Below are 12,887 nucleotides of genomic sequence, written 5' to 3'. Positions count from 1 at the left end.
CACGAACTTCTCGTCCGACACGAAAACAACAAACTTTTGGTTCATCCGCGACGCGGCGCGGACATTTCCATCGCCGATAACATTCCCTACAGCTCGGATAATGTCCTCGGTAGGAACACCTTCGGGAGGGACACACACGAAAGCATGCTTCCTTGTTAGGGTTTCAAACCCTTCCTGCCGTGCACGAACACTCGCCATAACGGCGATGTCTCACCTTTCCACCTTGACCAGGCGGAAAGGACACAAAATAAATAAAGTCGAAATGAAATAATGAATAATAAAGTTCTCACGACGCGAGTAAGGTAAACAGCACCGACGGAGCAGGTAAACTGAACCGAACGGGTCTGCTCTCACCTTTGGGCTCTTCTCTCACTCTCTCAAGGGAGGGAAAAGAGGGACAGGTGGTAACGAAGAACACGATGGGAAAAAAAAGGAATGGGGGAGGGAAGCCAACATAAGCACAGAGCTACAGCACACGAACACGAGTGCACGCCATCTTGGAGAGAGAGAGAAAGAGAGAGAGACTGACTTTTGAAGTCCTTTTATTATCAAAATAATACAAAAAAAATGTATTTATATCTTTACACCAATCATGAATACATGAAAAAGCAATGAAACGAAAAGGTTACAGAAGTATCACGGCATACAATTTGCCAAAATAAACCATTAACTTTATACAACCTACAAAAATATTACCAGTTGGTTCTCACGAACCTCACACAACCCTTCATGACACCAAGTATTGGTGAATTCATCAAGATTGTTTGCATCCTTATAGAAACAAAACTCTAGTTTAAGTCTTGCTGACACGAGGGCATTGAAAAACAACATTACATTGCATTCCCCAGCAGGTTTACCGTTCAATTTCTCCCTTCTTGAGAGATATATCGCCAGCTTGGCTGTTGCGACAAGAAACCTCATTAACATATTTTCCTTGCTTGACTTGGCATTAAAGCCGAAAATAAAAGAACGCAACGAGAAAACAACCTTCATTCTGTGTGCCACAAGATTAAACCACCGAAACAAAGGAACCAATCTCACACAATTAATGAAGGCGTGGAACACGTCCTCCGTACATATGCAGAATGGGCAACGTGTGGATGTAGGAGAGAAATGGTTGATTAACTTATTGGAGGGGACTATCCAGTGGATCAGTCTCCATTGGAGTTCACCAGATCTTTTACTTATGAGCTTGCTATACATGGAGTTCCATACAGGTTCAGAGGGGGGTCCCACAGGCAACAGTCTCTTCCACCGGATTACTCCATTTAGCGGCGTATCCCCCAGCAGTAACTTGACACATGACTTGTATAGCTCTTTACTGCTAGTCTCTTGAAAGGGGCTTATCCCCATGCTAACTGGGGGTAAGTCTTCCAACTTGAAGTGCACCAGTAACCCAGGAAAAACCCACTCATCGTGCAATGGTTCGAGCCAAGTTCGTGGGACCAGCATACTCTCAGCCGTACCCCTATTCGTATCACCTCTCTCAACACTTTTGCAGTCACTCTTTCGGACCGAATTCCTGCTAGCTCGGCTACTTCTCGAGCTGATTTCCACCCGCAACCTGAAACTTGCCGGAGGTGCCATACTTTTGTGATGCCGGCAATTATGAAATGCTGGCAGAGGTCCCTACTTTTGGGTATGTTTGGGAAAAGCCGATTGCAGAACAAAGGCTCTTGTGCAAACATATGGATGTCGTAGTTGTCTTCTTGACGGTACACTGTGAGGTTCTGCCAAGCATTCAACACACTCTGATAAAAAACAGGAAGAGGAGATGTGTCAACTTGTTGAAGCAGGACCAAGAAACATTCATGGCCATATCCCAGCCCACCAGCTTGCCGCAAAATGTGGGTGGCCAAAACATGGTTTGGTAATTGTTCTTTCACCAAAAGTTTTTGGACAGTGCATAGCCGAAAGGCCATTATGCGGCTCCTGATGTCGACCATACTCTGGCCACCCTCGGCCAATGGACGGCATACAACGTTTGGCCGTAACCAGTGATGCCCTCCCCAAAAGAACTCCAACAGTTGCCTTTGCACTTCCTTCACCAAGCCTTCTGGTGGTTGCAGGCAGATGAATCTGTGCCACAAGAAGGAGGCGACGAGGTTCTTGACTACCAAAACTCGGCCCTTATACGAAAGGTGAGGCAGGGCTCTCCTCCATCTACTCAATCTCTTTTTTACGCGTTCAGCGACACCTTCCCAGTTTTTCTGGCCGTACTGTGGGGATCCAAGGAACACTCCAAGATAGCGAACACCTCCATCCACCCACTTTAAACTTGCAGGAAGGTGTATTGGTGGGTCTTGCGCCATTCTAGATGCACTGTCCCTGACAGAGGGAACCCATAGCGCTTTGCTCTTTTCCCAGTTGCACTTCAACGAGGAAGCTAAACCAAACAAATGTAGGCACTTAGCCTGAGCTGCAATGTCGTTATTGTTTTTAACAATGATTGCAACATCATCAGCATACGCCGATACGACAACTGGAGGATGATCAGGAGATATACTCATTCCAGAAACGTTATTCCTTAGTAACACGAGAAGTGATTCCATTACAAGGGTGAACAGTAAGCCAGAGACAGGGCAACCTTGCCTTACCCCCCTTTGAACCTGTATGGGAGAACAAAGCTCATTGTTCACCTTAACTAAACTGAATATATTGTTGTACAATAAAGCAATATAAGTTCTGAAATTATCTCCAAATCCACAGGCTTCAAGCACATGATTCAAAAAGACATGATCGATGCTATCAAAAGCCTTTTCTAAATCAAGAAAAATTATACCAAAGTCATTCTGCACACAGTTGCCATCTATGAGATCTCTAATGAAAAATATGTTATCATACATAGATCTACCTGGAATACAATAACTCTGATCAGGGTGAACCAAATCGCAAATGACCCTTTTAGCTCGATTCGCCAGAACTTTTGAAAGGATTTTATAATCAGTGCATAGTAGAGAAACAGGTCTCCAATTCTTCATTTGTCGCAAATCACCAGCCTTTGGAAGAAGGGACATCACCGCTCTTCTCAAACTTAAAGGCAATTCTCCATGAGTCAGTGATGATTCAAGAACATGCATCAGTTCTGGACCTAATAGTTCCCAAAATTCCACATAAAATTCAGCCGGCAGACCATCGATTCCAGGGGCTCTTCCCGAGTCCATTCCAGCCAGGGCTTGCGTTAACTCCTCGAGCATAATTGGCGAGTCCATATCCAGCCGCTGGGACTCGGTTAACGAGGATAGGTGAGAGGTTAAAAGTCTCATTGTTTCATCACAAACAACCTGTTTTGAAAACAGTTTGGAAAAGAAGTCTTGAACACATAACCGTCTGTCTCTGGGATTTACAACGACAGCTCCGCCAGGATTAATTACAGAAAAAATGTTCTTGGGTGCTTTACTGACAGAGTCCAGACTAAAAAAGCTTTACTAGGGGTATCTAAAACCTTTAAGTTCTTAACCCTTAGTCTGAGCAACAACCCTGCTGCTTTCTCCTGGATTAACTCTCTCAGCTGAGTCTTCTTTTCTAGTAATAACTGGAAGTTTCTTGCATTATTATTTTTAGCAAGTTTACCTTCAAGCTGTACAATGTCAGCTTCCAAACAAGTTATTGTTACATTCTTAACATTTGTAATGTTTGCTCTAAACTGTTGACAAAACACCCGAATCTGGGCTTTCGTATTGTCCCACCAAAGATTAACTGAAGAAAAAGAGGGCTTTCTTTGGATTTGATTAGCCCAGAAAACTTGGAAGGCTTCTTTAAATAGACCATCTTCTAGAAGACTGGTATTAAATTTCCAGTATGCACTTTTATTTATTGACTGAGGAAAAAGAAACCCCATGGTTACTAAATGATGGTCTGAGAATATTGACGGAAAATAATCTGGAGAGACTATAGCGTTTCTAAAAGGTGAGTTTATATACCATCGGTCGAGTCTCGCAAAGGACACTCTTCCTCTGGTGATGCGGCTCCAGGTGAACTGAGGTTCATTGGGGAAAAGTACCCTCCATACATCCAGCAAACCCACCCGAGAAAGGAAAAGGGATAAATCAATACATGATTCGGGATGAGGTTCTGCCGAGTTCCTGTCCATTACAGGTTCAAAGGTACAGTTGAAATCACCCCCGATACACACACATTGGTTTAGATCAACTGTCTGCAGGTGATTAATCACAGACGCAAAGAAAGCTTTCCATTCTGTGCTCTCACTTGGTGCATACACATTGAATAATGTGAAATGGAAATTATTAACCTCCAGTTCAAGAGAGCTGAATCGGCCTTTAATGATCTCCTGGAAGAGGATTGACTCAGGTACTAGCCCTGGTCGAAGTACGAAAGCAACACCTGCCGAAAAGGAAGCCAGGTTGCTAAAAAAGCATTGTCCCCCCAAAACGCGACACCAATCATATTCTACGTTTTGGGTGATGTGCGTTTCCTGCAGTAAAAGTACATCGACATTTTTGCGCCGAAACAAACTTTGCACTTGAGCTTGGCGGTTTGGGTTTGCACCTCCACCGTTAATGTTCAAGGTGCCAAAGGTAATTTGCTTCATTCCTTATCAAAAGGTTTGATTGGGTGTTGCGAAATCTCAAGACTGGCTTTTGTAATAAATTTCCTGAGTCGGTGAAATTGTGACCTTGTTAGTGGAAATTCTTTGCCCTTTCTTGTTATTTCCTTTGCTGATTGAATAAATGAACATAAATCAGGAAATGTATCCCTGATAACTACATTTCGCTGTCTGTAGGTTTCATTCAGAAAGGAGAGTACGAGTTGAGGGGATATCATTGGCTGACTCAACTGAGACTGAGACAACTCAGGCACCTCCTCATCCTCATCAGATTCCGACAAGTCTGACAAGGTCCCTCCAGGATCGAGGATGTCGGCCTCCGTGGTCACTATGGGAATTGTCAGTATTAGTAAGGGAAACATATGAAAATCTGTTAACTAAATTGTTACCAAAAAATTTCTTCACCAATATGTTTGTAAAGGTGTGTAATAACATGTGTTAAAATGTTGAAGGTCAACTCCTGTGGGAAACCCAGAAAAAAAGCTGTTGAATTCGGGTACCGAAAAATTATTTTCGAGAATTTTTATTTTTTTTAATCGGCCCTTAAGTAACTTATGAGGGGTCAAATAAGGGTTTTTCATGATTCTGAGTTGATTGTTAACATTTATATTTCACCACAGACACTCCTTTGTGGAAAAATAATTTCTAAATATATCTCATTTTCTACTTTGCAGGACATGGAGTCTAGCAATATGGATGAAGACGTTACTCCACCTGTGCTCAATTGCTTCATCTGTGCACGCTCGGATACACCAGCTGAAAGGCTCATACAGGCAACTCCAAAGGGATACTCAACTTTATTGAAACAAGCAGAAACTGTCGAAAATGTTACTGTTGTGGAACGTATGAAGGAGGCTCAAAAGGAAGGAAAACTGAGGTACCACCAGAAGTGTAAAAATGATCTGTACAACAACTTTGTTGCAACCACCAAGAAGTCAGCTCAAGCATCAAAGGCAGAGAAAGAGTCATCAAAGTTGAAGAGAAGACGCACTACTTGTGAGTTCAGTTCATCAACTGGCTGCAGTTCTAGAAGATCACAGTCAGTTGACCTCCTGTATAAGGATGTATGCATTCTTTGCAACCAACCAGCCCAGCTCTACAAAAATAATCCAGCACAAGCTAGAAAGAAATACAGAGTGCCAGATAATTTGACTGCAGATACACTGAAGGCAAGCTTGCTGAAGACAGCACGGAGTCGCGGGGATGACTGGGGCACTGAAGTCACTGGACGCCTGGAAGGGATCAACGACTTGGTAGCAGAAGAAACACTGTACCATTTGCGATGCAAACTTATGTTTGCGAGAGGTGACAGTTTGTCCAAGACTGATGAGGAAGGAAAAAGGAAGAGAGGACAGAGGAGTATTGATGAGCGAGAGGCAGTTTTTATTGAATTCTGCGAATGGTTAGACTCAGAATTAGAGCATGGGGTAATGAACATGGACCAAGTCCATGAAAAGCTGCAGGAGTTTGATCAGTCACCAGAGAAGAGCCTTTCTTATTCAAAGCATTGGCTAAAGATAAAACTTCTAGAGAAATACGAAGACACCTTGTATTTCACAACACAGGAAAGAAGGGCAGATGTACTCTGTCTCAAAGATGGCACCGACAATATTCTGCGAGGGCATCATGCTAATCTTGACCATGGAGATGAGAAGACTCAGATCATAAAGACGGCACTCAAGTTAATATCCAATGATATTGCCTTGATTGATTTAGGTCCAAAGTCATACCCCACCACACACAGTATGACTGACATCGATAGTCAGCTGACACTTGTTCCTGCAAGCCTTCAGATGTTCTTGAGACCGATTGTCAAGACAGACGAAAGAGTTGCCGTTTGGGGGCAGAATTTTATTAAGGCCTGTCGACCTCGGTCTGGAGTATTGCCACACCAAATGGGGCTTGCCATACAACTTAATCATAGATTTCGGTCAAAATGGATGCTCAACAAGTTCCACCGGCTGGGATACACTGAGTCTTACACGGAGACACAAAACTACAAATACTGCTTCCTTAATAGTAGGAGTGGAGATGATGTTCCAGATACTTCTGGCACTCTTGACACCATTGTGGAGGAAACCGATGAACAGATCAATGATGAGGTTTGCGGTTGATGCTGCGCTTGAGGATCAATCAGTGATGACAGCCAAAGTGCCAGCCAGTGAAAGTGAATTGTCAAGTAATGATCAGGTGGTCCTTATGGAGGTTGTGGAAACAAACAATGCAGTCACTCAGTTTGTTGGAGACAATACAGATTTAAACATTGTCTCTATTCACGGAAACACTCCCTTTCACTCAATGGGTTGGATCGAATGGGTTGCAAGAAGAATGGGGTCACGTGCATCTCGGCCTGTGGAGTCTGTAATGGCATTACATGCAGAAACTGCAGTCATGATGTTGTTGAGTCTGAAGAAGACATAGACAATGACTGTTGAAACTTCTGACATTGTGAATGAGAAATAACTCTTGAGTATTATATATGTATGTGAAATAAAAGCTACTTTGTGTGTAAATGTAAAAGTGAAAATATAAATGTTAACAATCAACTCAGAATCATGAAAAACCCTTATTTGACCCCTCATAAGTTACTTACGGGCCGATTAAAAAAAATAAAAATTCTCGAAAATAATTTTTCGGTACCCGAATTCAACAGCTTTTTTTCTGGGTTTCCCACGGGAGTTGAACTTCAACAGTTTAACACATGTTATTACACACCTTTACAAACATATTGGTGAAGAAATTTTTTGGTAACAATTTAGTTAACAGATTTGTGAAATATCTCATAAAATGCCCTTACTATATCTCTGGGGATTCGCTGGAGAGCTCCACTGTGCAATCCACGATGCCATGGTGATTGATATTTGTGCTCGTCAGAAGTTGAAGCCTCGGTTTCATCCTCCTGTGGAGCACAATCTACCGAATCGATGAGCGACTCGGTAACACAGTTTTGAATCTGCATCGGTGGAGCAGCACTGTTGAGGGATGAGTCAGTCACTGTCTGCTCGTTCACAGTGACTGATGTCAATGATCGTAATGGTTCGTTCAAGAGTTTATCAACGTATTCAGCGTTGCAACTTATTTCACCCATATAGCAATTTGCGTCCACAGAGTTTGTACACAAACTTTCAGACATATTATCCTCAATTGCAGCACCCGATTCACTATCCTTTTTTTCAAACCCGATGGAAGCATGAGGAACACATTGAGGTGTGTGTTCAGCTACACTGGCCTTCTCCAATACCACCTTTTTTTGATTACTGGTAGAAAAATTATCAACCGACGCCCTTCGTTTTTTAGAACCAATAATAGGGTCCTCCTCCATTCCTTCATTACATGAGGGAATCGCAGCAAAGGTTGTGCGAGTTGGGGTCGCTTCGGTTTCTGTGACAGGAAGTGAAGTGCGATCGTTTTCTAGACTCGGGATATGCCCATCGATGCTGCTATTGTTCGTCTCACTGCAGGAGGGAAGGGAACAGCAGGAACCGGTAAACTCACAGGATTAACTCCAGTTGGTTGAATAGGAACACGAGTATTATCATTTTTACAATCGGTGTATGCGTGGCCATTTTCCCCACACTTTGAACACGAAACCTTGGGACAAAAACGTTTAACGTGACCAAAGGCTCCACAGTGAAAGCACGTTAGTGAAGCTGACGAGGCGTACATTTGATACTCCCGATCGTCGGATTTTACTTTAAATGAAATATTTAACCCTGTGTCGTCACCACGATCGGGAAGTACTGAAGGAGCTGGGGCTCCCACGTCGATCGGAAGAATGGACGCGACAAAAATCTGGAATTCATCCGAGTTGCTTTAATCAAACCAAACACTCAGGCACTCTGAAAAGCCCGTTTATCGGGCAGCAATATATATACATATTATCCCGGAGCGTTTGCCCAGGAAAGGCGAGAGGGGGCGTGGCCCAGCGTCCTGGCTGCGGCCTGGCAAGTTGAGCGCGGGCCTGCCCGGGCGTCCTGGACGAGCCCGGCATGGTGATCGCTCCGCGTCCTTGATAGGTGCAAGGCGATTGTGAAAACCCAGCGGTAGCCGCTACACACGTCCCCCCAGAATCGACTTGCACCGGCAGGGTCAATTTGAGGGGGGTCCTGATGACCCGGCCGAAGCGACCCCTGGCGGGTCGTGGGAGGGGGTCCGGTGTGGTGGTGGGCGGTCGAGTGGGGGGCACCGTGGACGGGGGGCGGCCTCGCCGCGGCGGAAGGGCCACCCGTGGTGGGTGGTCGACGTCCACGTGCGCCGGCTTGAGGCGGTCCACCGCAATCCGGTCCGACCTGCCGCCGATGTCGATGACGAACGACTTGTCGTCCCGTCGCAGCACCCGGAAGGGCCCGTCGTACGGCGGCCGGAGTGGCCCCCGATGTGCGTCGTGACGCACAAAAACATACTCCGCTGTGCGAAGTGCTGGGGGGACGTAGGACTGGGGGTCACCGTGGTGGGATGTTGGCACGGGGGAAAACCGTCGGGCGGCCTCCTGGAGGTCCGAGCGCTGGTGAGCTGCGGACCAGGGACTGGTAGCATCGGGCACGAATTCGCCCGGGACGCGTAGCGCCTGGCCATAGACAAGCTCGGCGGTGGATGCCTGGAGGTCCTCCTTGGGGGCCGTGCGGAGGCCCAAAATGACCCACGGCAGCCGGTCGGCCCAACCGCCGTCTTGAAGGCCGGCCATGAGCGCGGCCTTCATGGAGCGGTGGAATCGCTCGCATAACCCGTTTGCTTGGGGGTGGTAGGCCGTAGTACGGTGGAGCTTGACCCCCAGGTTGCGGGCGACCGCGCCCCACAGCTCGGAGGTGAACTGTGGTCCGCGGTCTGACGAGATGTCCGCCGGTGCACCGAAGCGGGCGACCCAGGTGGCGATGAAAGCCTGCGCCACGTCGGCGGTGGTGGTGGAGACGAGGGGAACGGCCTCCGGCCACCTGGTGGTCATGTCCACCATGGTGAGCAGGTGTGTGAACCCCCGTGACGGGGGGAGGGGGCCCACCAGATCCACGTTGACGTGGTCGAAACGTCGTTCAGGCACGGTGAAAGGTGCCAGCGGGGCCTGGGTGTGTCGGTGGACCTTGGCCCGTTGGCAGGCCGTGCAGGTGCTGGTCCAATCGCGGACGTCCCGACGAAGGCCGTGCCAGACGAATCGCGCCGACACCAGCTTCTGGGAAGCTTTCCGGCCCGGGTGGGAAAGGCCGTGGAGGGAGGCGAAGATGTGGCGTTGCCAGGTGACGGGCACGATGGGGCGAGGCTGGCCTTGGGAGACGTCGCAGAGCAGGACAGTGTCCGCGAAGGGCATGTCGGCCAGGCGGCGGCCCGTGTCCGCCGCCCGGAGGGCTTGCACCGTGGTGTCGGTGGTTTGGTCCGCCGCCATAAGCGCAAAGTCCACGCCCAGGTGGACCGCGTTCGCGCTGGCCCGGGAAAGACAGTCGGCCACGGCGTTGTTTTTGCCGGCGACGTGCCGGATGTCCGTGGTAAACTCCGACACGGCGGAGAGGTGGCGCTGTTGGCGGGCCGACCACGGCTCCGTGACCTTGGCCATGGCGTAAACCAACGGCTTGTGGTCGACGAACGCCGTGAAAGGTCAGCCCTCCAGGAGGTGGCGGAAATGGCAGACGGCCAGGTGTAGACCGAGGAGCTCCCGGTCAAACGTGCTGTATTTGAGCTCGTTCGGCCAGAGCTGCCGGCTGAAAAAAGCGAGTGGCTGCCAAACCCCGTTCACCCATTGCTCATGTACGGCGCCCACCGCGTAGTCGGAGGCATCCGTGGTGAGGGCGATGGGAGCGTTGAGCACCGGGTGAGCGAGCAGTGTTGCGTCGGCGAGGGCCCGCTTTGAGCTTTGGAAGGCCGCATCCATTGCTGCGGACCAGGAGATGTCGTGCTTGGCCGGCTTGCCCCGGAGGGCTTCGTAGAGGGGCCGCATGAGTTGAGCAGCGCGGGGCACGAAGCGGTGATAAAAATTCACCATTCCCAGGAATTCCTGCAGGGCCTTTATGGTGCGGGGACGCGGGAACGTGGTGATGGCCTCGACCTTGGTTGGCAGCGGCACGGCCCTGTTCTTGGTGATGTGGTGGCCCAAAAAATCAACGGCCGTCGTGCCGAAGTGGCATTTGGCCGGGTTGACGATGAGGCCGTGCTCGCTGAGGCGCCCGAACAGTGTTCGGAGGTGGAGGAGGTGCTCGGCCCGGGACGTGCTGGCGACGAGGATGTCGTCCAGGTAAACGAAAAGGAACGGCAGGTCACGCAGCACGCCGTCAATAAAGCGCTGGAACGCCTGAGCCGCGTTCTTGAGACCAAACGGCATCCGCAAGAATTCGAATAAGCCGAACGGCGTGATGACTGCCGTTTTAGGGACGTCGGCCGCCCTGACAGGTACCTGGTGATATCCCCGTATGAGATCAATTTTCGAAAAAATGACCCGTCCCGCCAGACGGGCGGAGAAGTCTTGGATATGCGGGATCGGGTACCTGTCGGGGGTGGTAGCGTCATTGAGATGGCGGTAGTCGCCGCACGGGCGCCATCCACCCCCCAGCTTTGGCACGATGTGCAGTGGCGAGGCCCATGCGCTATCGGAGCGCTGCACGATGCCGAGGTGCTCCAACGCGTCGAATTCGGCCTTCGCCACAGCGAGCTTGGCTGGGTCGAGGCGGCGGGCCCTGGCGTAGACCGGCGGGCCCGTGGTTGGTATGTGGTGCTCGATCCCATGCCGTACTGCGACGGCCGAAAACGTCGGCCGCGTGAGGGCCGGGAACTCCGTGAGCAGGCGAGCAAACTCGTTCGCCGCCGGGACGGCGCATGCCAGCTCGGTCGGCGCGGAGCTGCTCAATGTGCATACCAGGGAGCTGAAGGTTTCGGCGTTGATTAAACGATGCCGTTGGACGTCCACCAGCAGTCCGTGTGCGCAGAGGAAGTCGGCGCCTAGCAGAGCCATGGGCACGTTTGCGGTTACAAACGTCCAAGCAAAGCGTTGGCTGCCGAAGCAGAGGGTGACGTTGCGCGGGCCGAAGGTGCGGATGGTCGATCCGTTGGCCGCAACCAAGGAGGGGCCGCAAACCGCGGATTGCCTGTCCTGGTCAGAGGCGGGTATGACGCTCAGTTGGGCGCCGGTGTCGCACAGGAAGTGCCGTCCGGACGCTTTATCCGTGATGAACAGTAAGTTGCCCGTGTGGCCGGCGCTCATGGCTGGTAATGAACGCCGGCCCGGCCGTTTCCCGGCCTGCCGAAGGTGCACGGGGGTTGGCATGTCCGGGCCTTCTGTCCGAACCTGGCATGATAGTAACACCACGCTTGGTCAGGTGGAGGCTCCGGTCATCGTGCTGGAGGTGGTCGGCTCGGTGTAGCGGCCGCCAATTGTGTCGGCAGTTCGGTCGTCGACCGTGCTGGGTGCTCGGGCGCCATGGGTGTTGCGTCGGACGGCGGTGGGTCCCATGTCGCCGCTGCGATGCGCTGTCCTGCGGCGGAGATCTTGTCGGCTTCTCTGGCAAGGGCCCGGGGATCTGTGATCGTCGTGCTTGCCAGGGCGAGGCGTACCGGGTTAGGCAGCTGACGGAGGAACAGCTCCCGGAACAGGAATGCCGGAGAGTGCTCGCCGAGCAGTGAAAGCATGTAGTCCATTCGCTCGGAAGGGCGCGTGTCGCCGAGCTCGGGCAGGTCGAGCAGGCGCCGTGCGCGTTCCGCCGATGGGAGGGCGAAAGCGTCGAGGAGAAGCTTCTTAATCGCGCCGTATTTGTCAGCGGCTGGCGGGCTCTCGAGGAGGCTCAGGGCGCGGGCCGCGGTGGCCGAACCGAGCGCTGCTACCACATGGTGGAAGCGGGTGTCGTCGGCCGTGATGCCTCGCAGGGCGAACAGGGAATCCGCCTGTGCGAACCAAACCGCCGCGTGAGCCTCCCAGAAGGTAGGCAGTTTAAGGGCGACTGCCGTGTCCATGTTGGTAGGTCACCAATGAAGGAGCTGGGGCTCCCACGTCAATCGGAAGAATGGACGCGACAAAAAGCTGGAATTCATCCGAGTTGCTTTAATCAAACCAAACACTCAGGCACTCTGAAAAGCCCGTTTATCGGGCAGCAATATATATACATATTATCCCGGAGCGTTTGCCCAGGAAAGGCAAGAGGGGGCGTGGCCCAGCGTCCTGGCTGCGGCCTGGCAAGTTGAGGGCGAGCCTGCCCGGGCATGCACGGGCATGCCCGGGCGTCCCGACCGAGGCCTGGCAAGTTGAGCGCGGGCCTGCCCGGGCGTCCTGGACGAGCCCGGCATGGTGATCGCTCCGCGTCCTTGATAGGTGCAAGGCGATTGTGAAAACCCAGCGGTAGCCGCTACA

At 50.7% G+C, this 12,887-nt stretch overlaps 1 protein-coding gene across 3 annotated transcripts in view; it reads right to left on the bottom strand.

The window, feature by feature from the left end:
• LOC137425941 (SPARC-like) overlaps positions 1-12,887 on the bottom strand; it is a 197,717-nt gene that overhangs the window by 17,454 nt on the left and 167,376 nt on the right. The window lies entirely within an intron of this gene.

The sequence above is a fragment of the Myxine glutinosa genome, chromosome 4 (assembly GCF_964187855.1).
Source record: "Myxine glutinosa chromosome 4, kmMyxGlut1.1, whole genome shotgun sequence".
Taxonomy (NCBI): Eukaryota; Metazoa; Chordata; class Myxini; order Myxiniformes; family Myxinidae; genus Myxine; species Myxine glutinosa.
Note: the sequence above shows the minus strand (reverse complement) of the source record. Positions and strands in the feature narration are given on the sequence as shown.